This window comes from Chiroxiphia lanceolata, chromosome 8 (genome assembly GCF_009829145.1).
Source record: "Chiroxiphia lanceolata isolate bChiLan1 chromosome 8, bChiLan1.pri, whole genome shotgun sequence".
NCBI classification, from domain to species: Eukaryota; Metazoa; Chordata; class Aves; order Passeriformes; family Pipridae; genus Chiroxiphia; species Chiroxiphia lanceolata.
In genome coordinates, this window is record NC_045644.1 from 26,605,366 (window position 1) to 26,611,365 (window position 6,000).

Here is a 6,000-nt window from a genome sequence, read left to right on the forward strand (position 1 = left end):
CCTATGTGTATCTTGAAAGTTCATGTCACAGTTACACAAAGCAAAAATATGGAAGAAAGACTAGGATAATACTGTGATGCTCAATGGTAGTCTGTTTTCCTAAATAGATAATACACTGTCAGCATTTGCTATTCAGACTGTAATTCATTCTTCAAGACAGGAAAAAAGAGAATACTTTCGTCACCCCCTGCCCTCAGGAAATTGTTAGTAAGTGAAGAGATGGCCAGGTCTAGTGCACCCTCCTGTAGGTAAGTCATGTAGGAACTCTCAAGCATCATAAATGCACATCACTGTCACTTAAGAACCTGAACATTTATGAGAAAGAACTGCTTCTACTCTGAATGGTGCAGTAAGGTGTGTCAATTTAAAAGTGTCGTGGTGGGCAAGAGAACAAAGCAGTTCTGGATTTTTTTGGAAGACAGCATTTGAAAGAAAAAAAACCCCTCAACTACACTGCAATGCCTTTATTAGAAAGCTTGATGTAGTGTTCTGTTTTCATTTATTCAGAGATCACAAGAATTAGAACAGAAAATTCAGATAAAAACAAATAAGGTGGATCAAAGCACCTGTGGCTATTTAATCTTTGGTGATTATTTAAAATCATGGCAGATTTCTTGCATGGAGTCCAATTAATACCTTTTGTAATGAAATGTGAGTGATAAAGCAAACCCAGCAACCTGGATTCTAACTGATCAGATTTTTTTCTCTCCCCATTTCTTCTTTTTTTTTTTTTTCCCCTTTTTTTTCCCAAGTACCTACAAAGACTTCAAGGGGAATCCTTAGATCTGATTTACTGGGTTCAGTACCATGGAAACTGGGTGCTTTCTGCTGGTGTCTATTCCATCACAGATCTTGGCGGTTGACTGAGTGTGCCAGTTTCACTTTAAAACCTGTGGGTCAAGATGTCCTTCCTTGCTGTACCTCTGGAGGCTGTGCACTGCAAACTCTTAGAGCTGCACTTGACTTTTCTCTTCAGAACATTCCCTAAATTACACTTGCTAACAGGTTATTCATGTAGTCTTCGCTTCCACACTAAAAGACACAGTTTACAGACTGTGAAAGAGGTCACCCTGTCTGTAGCCTTGTCCTTCTTGATGGTTCCATTATTTTGGAGTATAATGTGTGGATTGTGGGCTTTTCCCTCATTTTACTCTACCGTGAGAAGATCTTGCAGAGAAGAAAGAGCAAACTCATGTGCCTCAGGTTCCTGAATTTTCCCTCTGTTCCAGGGCTTGTATGTGAATGATAATGCTAAGTGTATGCATAGAGGGACAACAGGCTTGCTCTGGCAAACAGTAGTCCATGTCTCCTCGAGGTGCAAGATTTCTGATGCTTGGATTCCTTTCAGGTGTCTTAAAACATTCTCTCTTGTTTCTGAGTGGCCATGGCACTATGGTGAAATAAATCCAGCCCCAAAGAGGATTTAGATCACAGTCTCAGTGTTTGCCCTTTGTCAGTACGTGACCTTGATTGTAAGAATTCTGTTTCGAGGTTTAATAAGAAGGTTGTGTTAACTGGTGTAGGAGCTGAGCATTGTTGATGTAGATTGAGATCTTTCGATGTGAAAATACAAATATTCGCTTACAGAAGATCTGTAGTTTCTTCAATTTAATGAGCTTGACAGTGGAAAGTATGTTTTATCTGCTTCATTTCCTTACCTTCATACACACTACGGTTGTATCTCTCTCTGAAATAACTTGTCTTTTAGTTGTAACAAAGGCAAAGAGCTCCTATTGCATGAGCTGCTAGCACTTACTAATATAAGATGACAAAAGTCTGATTAAGCTAAGGAAAGAGACTACATTAAGAATAAATGTGGAATAATTTGAAGATTTAAACCCACTGTTGTAACCTGAGGAAGAGTCAGATGGGTAATATACACCTTCTAAATCCACAGCTCATTTGCACCTAAGCTGAGTCTGATTTCTAGACAACTGCCACACAGATGCTGTCCTCAGTCGTGTTCGTTCGTCTCTAAAAGAGAAGGAAACCCGGCCAAGGGCAGGGAGCCTTCTTACGGTGTGTTATACAAAGCAGGGCTGTGAAAAGATCCGACCATGAGCAGTGTAAAATGAGATGTTCTGCCTGAACGAGTCACTGGCCACGGAGCCACAAGTACCTGGAACTTGTTCTCAGCAGGTGGCACTATTGGGCTTATCATCTTAGCACAGCTGCTTCCTCACTTCATTTCTCCCTCCCCCTCTTTTTTAATGAATTGTATTCATTTAATATCATGGTGATGCCTTCTGCATGTGTCTCAAACTGCAAGTCATGACTGGGTGGTGTTTTACCACTTTAAATGCCGAGGGCAGCAAAAAGTGTACAGGAGCAAGGCTCCTTGCATTGATTGTGCTGGAAGTCCATTTCTTTCTGCTACTAACACAAAACCTGTTCTGATTCTGAGTAGAGCCTATTTCTATCACGTTTTTAATGACTAATTTTATTGCTTAGATGCAAGAAATTGCGTGCATATTGATAGAATATATAATGGCACAGCAAAGAGCTTTGGACAGAATTTACAATGGCTCAGTCCTCTCAGCATCTTGGCCTGTGTTCCAGATGCAAAATATATCCTCTGAGGGGACCTACATGGTCTTTCTGAATGTTGGCCCCGGCTTTGTAATGAAGTGCCTCCCAAGCAACCGATTCCTAATACTTTGGGTCGTTCTGCAGAGGTATTGATGTAAGAAATTATTTTAAAAGGAACATTCTGGTTTCTGTAGTTGTATTTTTTAACTTCCCTGCACTTGCCAAACCAGTTTCCAGTGGTTGAATGCTCAGATTTCACCCCTACTGCTTCACAAACTGTGAGAACTTAGGGTTGTCATTGATGTAAAACTGATCATAATGAAGGTCTAATCTGCTAAAGTTGACTTGTATTATGGGAAGGGTTGGGTTTAAAAGAGCTAAGTATTCCTGATTCATTCTTGTGTGGCTGCTATCTGAGCTACATTCTTCTATTTAAAACAAGGGTATACTAATTCAGGTCTGTGTACTTTTTTTACTTGAAAAGAGGATCACCAATGAGAGATGATGAGTAAGAAGTATCAGGAATAACAATAAATACCCCTGAAAACAGTTCCTCAGTGTAATTTGTAAGAGATATTCTGCATTAAGACTCAAGAGGAAAAAGAAAGAAGAAAGACTGTGACTTAAAAATGCTCACAACTGGAATGTTAGTATTCTTAGGGGGTAAATAATAGCATCCTTCATACACCCTCATTTATGTGCTTAACAGGTGACAAATAAAAAATAGGTTCCACAAGACAATTAAATGTGTCTATGTAACATCACCCAGACATTACCTCCACTTTTTTTTTTATGGTGATTGCATCCACTCTGGGGTAAACTGTGCCCATGACACAATAGAACATAGATGTGTCTGAGTTATTCCTGTGCATAGTGTCTTCTTTGCCTAAGTCTTTAATAGTAAGAGCCTTTGATTTTGGGTACTGACCCCACTGAGCTGGAAGACAGGGATGAGGAGCAGAATGAAGCCCTCACTGTCCAGGAGAAATTGTCAGTGCCCTACACCACTTAGACACACACAAGTCTATGGGACCAGATGGAATCCACCTGCGGGTACTGAGGCCACTGGCAGAAGAGCTCCCTGAGCCACTTTCTGCCATTTGCCAGCAGTTCTGGCGAACCAGGGAGGTCACAGAAGTTAGCAAATGTGATGCCCATCTACAAAAAGGGTTGGAAGGTGAATCCAGGGAATTCAGACTGTCAGCCTGACCTTGGTGTCAGGAAAGGTTATGGAGCAGATCAACTTGAGTGCCATCATGCAGGCCGTGCAGGACAACCAGGGGATCAGGCCCAGCCAGCCTGGCTTTAGGAAAGGCAGGTCCTGCTTGCCCAACCTGATCTCCTTCTATGATAAGGTGACCTGCTCAGTGGGTGGGGGAAAAACTGGGGATGTTGTTTGCCCAGGCTCTAGTAAAGCTTTTCACACTGTTTTCCACAGTGTTTTCCTGGACAAACTGGCTGTTCATGGCTTCGATTGGGTGCACAGTTCACTGGGAAAAAACCTGGCTGGATGGCTGGGCCCAGAGAGTGGTAGTGAATGGAGTTACATCCAAGTGGTGGATGGTCACCAGTGGTGTTCCCCAGGGCTCAGTACTGGGGCCAGTCCTGTCTATTATCTTTATCAAGGATATGGGTGAGGGGATTGAGTGCACCCTCAGTCAGCTGGCAGATATCATCAAGTTGGGCAGGAGTGTGGATCTGCTGCAAGGGAAGAAGGCTCTGGAGAGGGATCTGGACAGGCTGGATCAATGGGTAGAGGCCAATTGTATGAGAGTCAAGAAGGCCAAGGACCGGGTCCTGCACCTGGGTCACAACAGCCTCATGTAGTGGTACAGGCTTGGGTCAGAGTGGCTGGAAGGCTGCTCAGGGGAAAAGGGTGTTGGGGCGTGGTTGACAAGCCTGAGCCAGCAGTGTGCCCAGCTGACCAAGAAGGCCAATGACATCCTGGCTGGTATAAGGAATTGTGTGGCCAGCAGGACCAGGGTAGTGATTGTCCTCCTGTACTTGGCACTGGTGAGGCTGCACCTTGAGCGCTGTGTTCAGTTCTGGGCCCCTCACTTGAAGAAAGACATTGAGGTGCTGGAGCAACTCCAGAGAGGGGAAATTAAGCTGGTGAAGGGTCTGGAACACAAGTCTGGTGAGGAGTGGCTGAGGGAGCCTGGAGGGCATTTTGCCTGGAGACAAGGGGGCTGAGGGGAGACCTGAAAGGGGCTTGTGGCAAGACAGGGGTTGGTCTCTTCTCCCAAGTTGTGACAGGATGAGAGAAAATGGCCTCAAGGTGCACTAGGGAAGGTTTAGATTGGATATTAGAAAAAATTTCTTCACCAAAAGGGTGACCAAGTGCTGGAACAGTCTGCTCAGGGAAGTGGTTGGGTCACCAACCCTTGAAGTATTTAGAAGACATGTAGGTGTGGTACTTAGGGACATAGTTTAGTGGTGGACTTGGTAGTGCTGGTTTAATGGTTGGACCTGATGATCTTCAAGGTTTTTTCCAATGTAAACAACACCATGATTCTCAGTAGTGGGATGTCTTACTCATTATTTTTAACACCTTTTTTTTTAAAAAAAAATGTTTGCTATATTCTTATACTCAATAACATGGAGCAAGAGCATATTGCACATTATGTGTTCAGTTTTGCTTGACTTTGTGTGGGCAAGTAAGAAGAGAAAAGTGACTAAGAGGCACAGTACATGCAGTTCTGATTGTGATCTGTCCTTGTCTGCTTGAGAACAGGGGTGTGGCCATAATATACTAAAAATGTATTTTGGACACCTAGAATAATACTGGCTGCTTTTAGCAAGAATCTTGGTATTTTGTTCAGAAACCATCCATTGACCTATCAGTTACTGTCTAGGTTTTTTTGCTTCATGAAAGAGAGTGTGTTTCTTTACTCATCTCTTCTGAGGTACTAGCAGCTTTTCAGGCAGGTATTCCATCTAACTGGAGATTCAAAAGATGTAGGCATTTTAGAGCAGATGTTTCAGCAACTCGTCATGGGTGAGATGCTACTGCAATATCAGAACTTATCCTCTCTTAAGACCAATAAGAAATAATGAAACTGCAGAAACTGGTGATCAGAAGCATGAAACATGGCATGTTTCAAGGATGTGTCTCCAAACCTTTGTTGCTCAAAGGACATGTGATGCCTCTAGACAAAATTGTTTCCTAACACAGCACAGAATAACATCAGCACTCTCATAATGCACAGCTGTGTATCTGGTACCCTGTGGAGCTTAATCTCTGCTCTGGAGAATTGCTTACATGACATTGCCATCTGGATGCATGTAAATTATTTTGTTCTTAGTTTTATAAAAACATTAGCCTGGCTGCTGAGGTGAGGTCATTCAGAGTGTCTTCATCCACATGTACATAAACATGTTCTCTACCCAGACAAACTTACTATATATAGTGGCAAGGACAAAAGAATGACTTCATGTAAATAATAGTGATGCCATAGGTATGTAAAGAAT